An 11,523-nucleotide genomic window follows, 5' to 3' on the forward strand; every position below is an offset into this window, starting at 1 on the left:
ACATAACACAAAAACACATCATGGTGGAAGCACATTATAAACAAGCAAATAGACAAGAGAGGATCTACAACATGAATGAAGCTAATCAAGGAAATCACCTACCTTCTAATCTTGTTGAACATTATTTTGGGAAGGTGGACAAGATTTAAGAGGAGCTACTTCATGAATGGTAGATGGAGATACCACAAGTTCCAAACAAGGACCATGCTCAAATGATGAGTCATTCTATTTGTCACTAGGAGATAGGGTTAATGCTTTTGATAAATGAGAAATCAACATGCTCATACATATCATTAGAATCATTAGAATAAACATTTTTAGCATGAACAACATCAACATCCATATCATCAAGATTAATAAAATAAGGATCTCTAATGTGAAAAGAGCATGAACCATCATTTTTCTTAAGCATTTTAAATCTTGGTGATTTAGGTTGAACTTCCTCCCTAGGGTTAGGTGAAGGCTAGACAAATGGGATCATGTCAACATTTTGTTTCTTCAGGGAGGAAATGGTTTGAAAAACAATTTCATGAGCCTTGGTTTAATGTCTTTGTTGACGTTCTCTCACACAATGATTCCTTTTATTTTTAGCTAAGGGTTGTGAAGGTTGAGGATCAATGGACATGGGTTTCTTTTCTTCCTTTAAAGGAGGACAAGAGGGAGAAGCTCTACTAAATTGAGAAATAGGAGAGGTGAAGTGTTTTCCTTTGTAAGCCATAGGAGGCAAGACTGTGACATATTTGGGAGGAATAGAAGATGCATGAAGCATACTAGGTCCATCATGAGGAGGGGGAATAGGTCTAGGGTCTCTAGGCTTACTCAAGATATGATCATCTCATTTTTCCACTTTTGATAAGATAGATTAAGGGCATCACTTTTGGATCTAGTTTATGGGGGTTGTTGAATGATATATAAACTATATTGAATCACACAAGACATTTAATATGGATAGTTATGTCTCATACACGAGACACTTCTCTATATGTGCTATCTAGTTAAAGATCTTTTGGATTTAATTTTTAAACAATAGTGAGAATCTATTAAAGCTGTCCAATTTAAAAAAAATAAATTATTTGAATCTAGTAACATTTGTTAGACATGAAGCTTGATTGATTTATTGGCTAACATTTTATTCTAAATATCTTTCTTTGGTCCCTTATAGTTTAGTAATAGACAATTATCTCTTTTCATGATTTAGAAATATATCTTGTTTTATAGCCCATATGAGTTTAAGATGTGAGAGTTATTTTAGTACACTCTCTAAGTTATTTGTGTAGAAAATTAGTTTAAAAGGATTCATATTGAACTATGTAAATCAATTTTCATTTATAGTTCCATCACTGATTTTATTTTGATTATTTTCATTTAAGATCTCATAGATCTATTTATAACTATATATACCATAAGATACTCAAGGCCCACTCAATAATTTAATCTATGTTTTAATATCCTATTATGATGTTAGATAAATACCCTTAAGATTTCCTGCATTAATTTTTAGCCATATATTTCACATTGATGTACCTTGTCTCTTTATTTAAAATATGTGTATCCCTCTTGTACTAATTTTGAATGTTTTTGTAAAACCAAATGAGGGAATTTATGAGGAAGGGTTCTAATTCTATTTTAGGAAAAATTGTTTGATCTTAAACGATTTATATTTTTGTCCTTAGAGCAATTTTTAGGCTTGGCCACTCTAGAAGGTAGAAGAGGAAAGAAACAATACCTTAGCTTGACAAAAAGCGAACAAGAGACAAGAAGTTCGGAGCCACCGAAGTGTCAAATCGGCAATTACAATTAAAGAAAAGACAGCTTGGGCTAAAGGACTTAAATGGCTACCAATATAAAAGGGATGTCCGGGTATTCCAAGGTCGAATACATTGCAATTTGCCAGATATAATTAATAGAAAAATAGCTTGACCCCAATGTTGAATCTAAGTGAATCTCATACAAAGTCTCAAGCAATAACAGAAAAAGGCAATTGATTTTAACACATTACAAGAAGGAATTATTTTTGATGATAATCTACGACCTGCAGAATTCATTCCATTTTGAAACAAGTCCATAATCCAAATAAAGCTTCAGGATTTCTATACTATGCCATTTGGTTTTTGTACCAGAAAACTCCAGCTTGGTGAGGACTGTCAGCCTCTACATAAACACATTCTGTAAACTCTCGCCATACGGCTTTATAGACAAGTGTCCTGTCAAAATGGTAATAGGACCCCAAAATTGGCCTCATAGCTTTGGTGGCCTCCATGGCATTATAATGAGGCATTGTGGAGAACAGATGGTGTGCTACGTGTGTATCTGTTACATGGTGTAAGACATGATTTAAAACTCCAAAATCCCTGTCAACTGTTGCAAGTGAACCTCTTAACCATTCCCACTCCGAGCTGTCATAATGTGGAACAGCCGGGTGTGTGTGTTGGAGATATGCAATAAGAACAAGGAGTGCATTAACAACCAGAATTGGGATTCCATAAATCTTGATCACCCAAATCAAGCCAAATGTTGAAGCCAACAGATACAGGGTATAAGTTACACCAAGCAAACCAATGTCACTAGCAAATATTTGTAGTCTCTCTTTGTTGTTGTAAATTGGACCAAATGGATCATAGTGAGAGGCAAAACGGGGATATTTTCTTCCTGAAACATTGAATGCCAAATAAAGAGGCCAGCCAAGAGTGAGAACCAATGCTATGGTGAAAAGCCTTCCCAGAGGATTATTTATAACAATGGATGTCTAGTTTAGTTTTTCCTTTGAAACGGGAACAAAGATCTCATCCCATTCTAGACTTCCAGTATTACTGTGGTGCCTTCTGTGACTGTACTTCCAAGAAAAGTATGGCACAAAAAGCCATGAATGGAGTACAAATCCAACTATATCATCAACCCAAGAGTAGTCACTGAAAGCATGGTGCCCACATTCATGTGCTATAACCCATACACCGGTGAGTACACAGCCTTGTGCCATCCAATACCCAAACCACATTATCCATTCAATAAATCCACCCATTGTAAAGAAAGTTGTCAAATATAGGAGAAAAGCAGAGGTAACAAGATCAAATGCTAATTATGAGAATGATTTTATCATGGACCTATTGAAGCAGTGAGGAGGAATTGCTCTCTTTAGATCACCAACAGTAAACGGAGGCTTTGCAGAAGGAACCCTCTCCATTTTAGCCCTGTTTGCTGACAAACCCATTCTCTCTCAACCACGAGTTGTCAAGAAAGGAAGATAAGCTGCAGAACAAATCAAACAATGCATTGTAGAATTTTAACATTAGATTTCGTTTTCGTTAGATTACTCGAAATCCTTGAATTCTAGCCAGCAGCTGCAAAGAAAATTGCAGTAGCTAATCTACAATGGATCAGTATATACAAAATTCATTTAAGCAGTTATAACGATAGTACGGAACTATTCTACCATGCAGTTTTATGCAGGTGTTATTTTAAATTTGTTAGTCACATAAATTATTCTACTGTTTGATTGCTGTTAATTTTGAAATTAACCATGTAAAATTTGAACAAAAGGTGGGCATAAAAACTTCTTACAAAGAAATACTGAAATAAGAAGTAGTGCTTGTTTCAAAATTATTACTAAAATTTGCACTAAAATAACTATACATAAAGAAAATAAGAACTAAAATAATATAACCTTTAAATAAATAAAATAACTTCAAACTATGTTTCTCATTCTTTTATGTGGGTAATTTTGAAGTAATTATAGTCATTTGATTCTTTATTGAAAACTTTACATCAACAAATTAAATATAAAAAGTGAGCAAGCTAAATGTAAGACGCTATACATAATAATTGTTCACGTACCAGAAAATTGAGACTAGGTATATTATCTATTATCGTTGATTATATTGCAGTTTCCATATATTCAACCGTCTGCGTGGTAGCCAACGCCATTGCCATAATAGCCAATGCCGAAACACTTGTATTCGCCAATACAATCTCCTTCGCTGTTCATAACCTATTATTGTGATAGGACAGTTCAGTTAGGGAGATGAGGAATTGGTACGCCTTTGTTGGCTTTAAATAAGTGCAGATGTAGATTGTTATTACCGGTACTTTTATTTTTAGGGTAACAGCACAATTACTGTCCGCTTAGGGAGAGGTGGCTGCCAACGATGTACATAATAAAGACATAAGCATCGTTGATTTCAAACCCTTGAAATTATGTCTAATTGGGTATTACGCTTTTGATGATTTCGTTGATAGCAGACCACTCAAAAGCTCGTAAGAAAGCCATTCTATAACATAAAACTCCTCTCAACTGAATATTTCGCTTTCCAACCTTATGATTCTTGACTTATTAATGGAATGTTTATAGCGGCCATTTATTTCTTTAAATAATTGAGTTTTAGAAAGTTTGGAGATTGTTTTGAATAGCAGGGAAAACTAATGTTGATAGGTAAGTTTGAATTTTTAAAAGGAAGATAAAGAAGAAAAAGAAAATAAATTAGTTAATATTTTCTTGAGAAAATAATAGTAGAAACGGTGCTGCTCAACAAACAGCTCCCTGTCAAGAAAACAACAGTGTGTAACTCTAGAAAGAGCAGTTACACAGTATCTTCAAATACTTGCCAAAAACATGAAATATAAAGAAACTCTACACAGCTTAAAGAAAACTGCTTATATGCTACAGTAGTAAAGTTGTTTGTAATATTTTTTTTTATTTAAGATTGAAATTTTTATAAATATTACTTGTGGGTTACAGAAATATGTTTATTTTATTTTTTTGAGGGTTAGTCTCCTCCATTGACCTCAATAGTTTGTTTGTTTTATCAGACCTATACCTTCTTGAGTTTTATTTTGAGTTTTAATCGGCCAAATTTGCATTAGAGCCTTAAGTGTAGACTATAGTTGGCAATAGTTTTTTGGGATAAGAGACTTGTTTGAGTTGCAGATATGGATGGAGGAGATAGAAAGAGTTAACAACCACCACCTTTTAAAGGGCACAACTATGATCTGTGAGCAAAGAAAATAAAAACAATAATCGTAAGAAATGATTAATGCAAGCTTGTGGTGATTGGATTTGCTGATGTAGCAGACAAGTAGCATATGCAGCTATAGCGAATGCCACAAAGACCACCTTGAAAGAGACAAGAAGAAACAATGCAAAAGGCCTCAATTTCACATAGGAAATTATGACAAAGGCAATAGCTCCTATAATAGTAGCTAACTATCCAAAGAAGGTTTGGAAAATCCTACAATCTAGCCACAAGTAAATCAATAAGGAAAGATTGGTGAAGCTCTAGATGTTTTAGAGATTCTTAAACTATTTAAATGAAAGTGAGTCTATTTTAGACTTTCCCATAACATTTTCTGGTTTGTTAAACTAGTTAAGATCAAATGGTGAAACCATGGAAATGTAGAAGACTGTTGAGAAAACTGCCAAAATTTTTCCCTCAAGTTTGATTCAATATTTCTTGCAATAGAAGAGGCAAAAATTTTTTATCAAATACAATGGGTTTGACATCAAACCCATGAGAAACAGTAAACATGTCTGCACCTTTCAAAAGTAAGCTTTGAAGTCTCAAGCCAATGCAAGAGGCAAGGGGAGAGAAATAAATAACTCTAAATAGAACTTGAGAGGTAGACGTATAAGTAATTTTAGAAGACGCTGCTCTACATAAAATACAACTAGATGAACAACTAAGAGCGATTGAGAAACTCTCCATTCTCTTTCAGAAATACGAAAAATAGGTGTAGCTCAAGCTAGAGGTATGATAAAAATAATGTGTAGGATTATTATTTCTATAAACATGGTCATTATACTAATGAATGCATAATAGTTTGCAATATTGTGAGTAAGCATATGGCAGCAATAGTGCAAATGACTAAGAATAGGATTTTTTCTGTACAAATTCAAAATATTTAATTCGCTGAATTTGTAAGTGCTTCTCTCCAACATGAATAATGTAAAATAGTATAGTAAAAACTATCATTCAAGATAATCATTCAAGACCCTTCTAAGCTCCCCTCTAAGCTCTAGCATTTAAATTATTCTTAATAGAGTTATTAAGGCTGAGCTATTTGTTCAAGAAAGGTATGGTCAGGGGTTTACCAACCTTAGTAGACCCTAGTGGTAGATGGGAAACATTCATTTTAGGAAAACAACATCTGTAGTCATTTAATTAAAAATTTATAGAAGGGTAAGAAAACCATTGCGGTTAGTGAAAAAAGATTTGTGTGGCCTTACGCAAACTATAACAATAGGAAAGAGTCAATAGTTTATGACCTTCATTGATCATTTTAGCTAGAAGAAACTGGTCTATTTTTTAAGTATATATTTGAAGCCTTCAAGAAGTTCAAAGTGTTTGATTCCTAGGTACAAAAGGAAAGTTGATATGCTTTATTAAGGTCCTTAGACTAGACAAAAGGTGAGATTATACCTGTAAGTATTTTTAAAGTTTTAGAAATATCTATACATCAACAAGGTGCTTATAAAAAACTATACTCTACAACAAAATAGAGTAGCTAAGAGAAAGAATAAGTAAATCATGGAGATTAGGGAATCCGAGATGAATATTGGGGTGAGGTTATATCAACAATAGTTTTTTTAATAAATAGAAGTCCAATAAAGGTTGTTCATGATAATATTTTAGTAGAAGAATCGATAATATAAAAATGAATGGTGCATCAATTTAGATTGTTTGTATACATGCAATATGCATTCATGATAAAAGAGGAGATAAAAAATTAATTTTTAAGTTTAAAAAATTAATTTTTAAGTTAAAAAAATTATATTTGCGGGCAATAACAAAAGTTCCAAGGAATACATGTTGTATAATCCTATCACCAATAAATGATATCGATTTTATTTAAAATGAGTCATCGAATGGCATGATGAATGACTCTTTAGGTATTTCACTTAGGGTGCCCGTTAATGATAAAATAAATCTATAGTTAAATAGGGATTTTGAAAGGTGCATCTATATAATGCCTAGAGCAGAGAAGTTGATGCAGAGAGTCTTGGAGCTTGGTTCAATACACCTTCTTGAGTAACTTGTCTTACTCAACCCTTCAACTACTCAAGTCCAACCAATGGCACTTAATAGGGGCTATGATAATGAGACCTCCAAGGTCTAAACCTCTTTGTCTTGCCTCCTAGGTATAGCCAATGGTTCTTTAGACAATCAACTCTACCTCTTGAGGTTGCCACCTCAATCACACACACTTCTCTCCAACGCTCCAACCACTCCTGCAAGGATCTCAACACACAACCACTCCCAATGGGTCCTCAATGCATCTATTAGGTGTCTTTGAACTATTTTGAGGCTTTAGGCTCACAAAACACATCTCTTTAGTTTCCTAACCTTTCTAGGTCTCTACCGGTTCCAAAATAGGCCTAATTGCATTAGCCCTCCCTTGGCAGTTTTAGGGTCTTAGTTTGCAAAATTACCAAACAAGGCTATAAAAAAATAATGGATTCGAGTACCCTTTTCAAAGTTACCAAAATTCATGGAAAAGTGCATATGCGTTATCCCTACCACTAGGGTTTCCAATGCTGCACTATTTTGAAGGGTTTAGGCATCATCGGGTGACTTGGCAAGATGGGTCTAAAAATCTTCACCAGGCAAAAATCCTACTCAAAAAAATTTGGGAATATTCAAGGGAACTCATAGGGTTTTCCATTCATGTGTCACTTGTTCCTACACCAATCCCCATGTGCTCATAAATTGCACTTTTCTTGCTATCCTAACTCACCTACTCCTAATTGTGAGCCTAGGGCTTCATCGTTTCTCCTCCTCAAGCACTTGCAAAACCACAAATCCTATCCTAAAGCTATGTATAGACCCTAACCTAGAATTATTAACAATTTCAATAGGTGCCATCAAAGAATGCCTAGGTTAGAGCCATTTTCTTGCTCTTAAACCCAACTTGGAAGGGTTTTGAACCTAGTTGCAAAGAATGGAAGAAATCTCTGCAACCTAGGACAATCAAATCTGAAAATCAACCTTAATAAAAAAAATACAATGAACACTCAATAACTGCAATGATTTTACACCATCTAGTCCATATTGGACTGTACAAGCAATGAAAACAAGTGAAAATGGTAAAAAACAGATGGAAACAAGTTTGCTTCACAAACCATAAACTTTCTCTTGCATTTCCAATCCTCCAACCCATACAATGAAGTGAATTTTATATTTTATGATCCTATTTCAGTCGGTTCAACTAACCTTTTTAACTCCTATAACCAAAAATGCAACTTTTATAAGAAATTGCAAAATGTTGCTCAACAACTTCTTACAACTTTTGGCTCCAAGATGCAATTTTGTATTCTAATGCATTTTTAGACTCCTGAAGGTCCCCAAACACCCTAAAAGACCTAAAAACAACACAATTGACCCCTAATACAGGAATACATTCATTTGGAGTACTTTACTTGTGAACTACCTAAGCATCTCACTTCTTAGGCTCTCAGCATCCTGAACACAATTAACTCAAACAAGAACCTGGACAACTCAACCATGGCTCTACTGAGTCCTAAATGATTTTTCCATTTATTACATCACAAAGATAACACACAAACTTGAAAGGAAACAAAAAATTTCAACTTGGAGTGCTACCACTCTGATGCAGAGAGTCTTGGAGCTTGGTTTAATACACCTTCAACAAATTTCTCCCCTTGTGCACTCTTGGGTGCCATTGAACTGAGATCTCTAAGCTCTAATATTCTGCTAGGATGGAATCCATACACTATCTCAAAAGTAATTTTACATGTTGTATGGTTCATTGGGTCATTATATGCATATTCTGCCTATCCAAGTACAAGATCCCAAGTCTTCCCATGTTGTTTTGTAAGACATCTTAGCAAGTTACCCAATGACTGGTTGACTACCTTTGTCTAACTATATGATTGAGGATGATAGGAAGATGAAAAAGATAACTTGGTGCCCAACATCCTCCAAAGTTTCCTCCAAAAGTGGCTCAAAAAATTCACATCTCTTTCACTAACAATGCTGATTGGAAGACCATGAATTCTAACTAAATCCTTCAAGAAGAGGCCTGCAATATAGGTGGCATCATTGGTGCTCTTGTAAGGTATGAAATGTGCCATTTTTTTGAACCTATCTACCACCACATACACACTATCAACTCCTCTTGGGGTCCTAGGAAAGCCTAACACAAAATCCATGCTCAAACATTCCTAAGGCCTCTAAGGTATGACCAAGGGTTGATATAGACCTGCATTACTTGAGGTTAATTTTTCTCTTTGGTAGATGGTACATTTCTCTATAAACCTTCTCACTTCTAATTGCAACTTGGGCCAATAAAAAAAGCTACCAACCTGCTCCAAAGTCTTATGAATGCCAAAATGACCTCCTATACCTCCTTGATGCTTCTCTTGGATAATATTTTGCCTCATAGAACATTGAGGTACGCAAAGAAGATGTCCTTTGAACAACAAACCCTCTTGTATCATGTATTCTAAATAAGAGACATGTGAGCTGTTAGAAAAATTAGTACAAACATTATATATCTCTGCAAAATACTTATCATCCTTGTAGAGGTCTTATCACTCACTCAAACCCACACTTTGCAATTATATCTTCTGCATAGCCATGACTCTACTACTTAGTGCATCAGCTACTTTCTTGGTTGTCGCTTTCTTGTGTTTGATTGTGAATGCATAGGATTGTAAGTACTCAACCCACTTTAGGTGTCTTTGGTTCAAGTTCTCTTGCCCATTGAGGAAACTAAGGACATGGTTGTTAGTGAAGACTACAAATTCTTTGGGTAGCAGCTAGTGATGGCATTTTTTTAATGCTTGAACCATTGCATACAAATCCAAGTCATATATGGATTACTTTTTCTTAGCTTCATTTAAAATTTCTGAAAATAGAGGTATAGGATGTCCCTCTTGGCTTAAAACTGCCCCTATCGCCCTTTGGCTTGCATCACATTCTACTGTAAACAACTGATAGAAATCATAAAATCTAAGGGTTGGCAGCTTTGCTATCTTGGTTTTCAACATTTCAAACCCCTTATTGGCTTCCTCTGTCCACTTAAAGTGACACTTAATCCCTCCTTTAATGGCATTGAGAATAGGACCACAAACATGGCTAAAGTTTCTCACAAACTTCCTATAAAAAGATGCAATTCCATGAAAGCTTCTAACTTCACTTATGCCCCTAGGGATGGGCCAATTAAGTATTGCTTCTACCTTAATTTTATCTATCTTTAAAAATCCATGATAAATAGCAAAACCAAGGTATACAAGTTCTATTTTCAAAAACTCACATTTTTCAAGGTTAATCTTGAGTTGAGCCTCCTTCAAATTCTTCAAGACCATTTCCATATGCTTGAGGTGTTCTTCCTTGGACATGTTGTAGATCAAAATGTCATCAAGATACACAATAACAAATCTACCAATAAACTCAACTAAGACTTCATTCATGAGCCTTTGGAGGGTACTAGGTGCATTGGTGATGCCAAATGGCATCACCAACCACTCATATAGGCCTGCATTGGTCCTAAAGGTTGTCTTCCACTCATTTCTAGGTCAGATTCTAATCTGATGATAACTAGACTTCAAGTCCACCTTTGTGAAGTATATTTCACCTCCTAGATTGTCCAATAGGTAGATCCTTGGCATGGGAAACCAGTACCTTTTAGTAATCTTGTTGATTGCTCTAGAGTTCGTGTATATTCTTCATTTGCCTCCCATTTTAGGAACTAACGTAGTAGGAACAATGCATGGACTCAAACTCTTCTTGATAAACCGTTTGTCCAAGAGTTCTTGCACTTGTTTGGTGATCTCTTCATTTTGACTAGGTGTCATTTTTTAGGCAGCTTTGTTTGGTAGATTGGCACTGGTATTAAGTCTATTTGATGATTCACATCTCTCATTGGAGGCAAAGAATCAAGCATGTCATCCCCTATCACTTCTGCATATTGTTTGAGTAGACCTTACACCTCTTGTGACACTTCGCTCATTGGATCTGCCTTAGCTTCATCTCTAGGATTCAACACTATAGCATGGCCTTGATGACCTTCTTGCTTCAACCCTTTGAGAAACTCTTTACCTCTCCTTAGCATCACAGTGGAGCCTATTTTCATTCCATCCTTTGGATTAGGTAGTGGATCTATTTGGTACTTCTTCTCATTCTTGGTGATAAGATAGCTATTCTTTTCTCCATCATGAGTAGCTCTGACATCATAATGCTATGGAAGACCCAATAGAAAATGACAAGCATCCATACGAAATATGTCACATAGTAATCAGTCCTTATACTCACCAATTTCAAAATCCACCCATGCTTGTTCATCAACCAAGACATGTTGACCCCAGTTGAGCCATGATACCTTGTAAGGAGTGAGATGAGGTATTCTTTTTAGTCTGAGTTTGTCCACCATTTCAACTGAGACAATATTCTTAGTGGAACGTGAATCTACAATCACCTTAAAAATCTTCCCATGTGACCTATAAGTGGTCCTAAACAAACTTTTCCTCTGTGGTGGCTCTTGAGCTTGGGGTATCTTGAGCATTGTTATCCT

General features: G+C 35.2%; 1 pseudogene; it reads right to left on the reverse strand.

The window, feature by feature from the left end:
* Window positions 1-2,095: 2,095 nt before the first annotated feature.
* LOC131028361 (delta(12)-acyl-lipid-desaturase-like) lies at window positions 2,096-3,208 on the reverse strand (annotated as a pseudogene).
* Between the last annotated feature and the right edge of the window lie 8,315 nt (window positions 3,209-11,523).

This window comes from Cryptomeria japonica, chromosome 7 (assembly GCF_030272615.1).
Source record: "Cryptomeria japonica chromosome 7, Sugi_1.0, whole genome shotgun sequence".
In the NCBI taxonomy this organism is placed as follows: domain Eukaryota; kingdom Viridiplantae; phylum Streptophyta; class Pinopsida; order Cupressales; family Cupressaceae; genus Cryptomeria; species Cryptomeria japonica.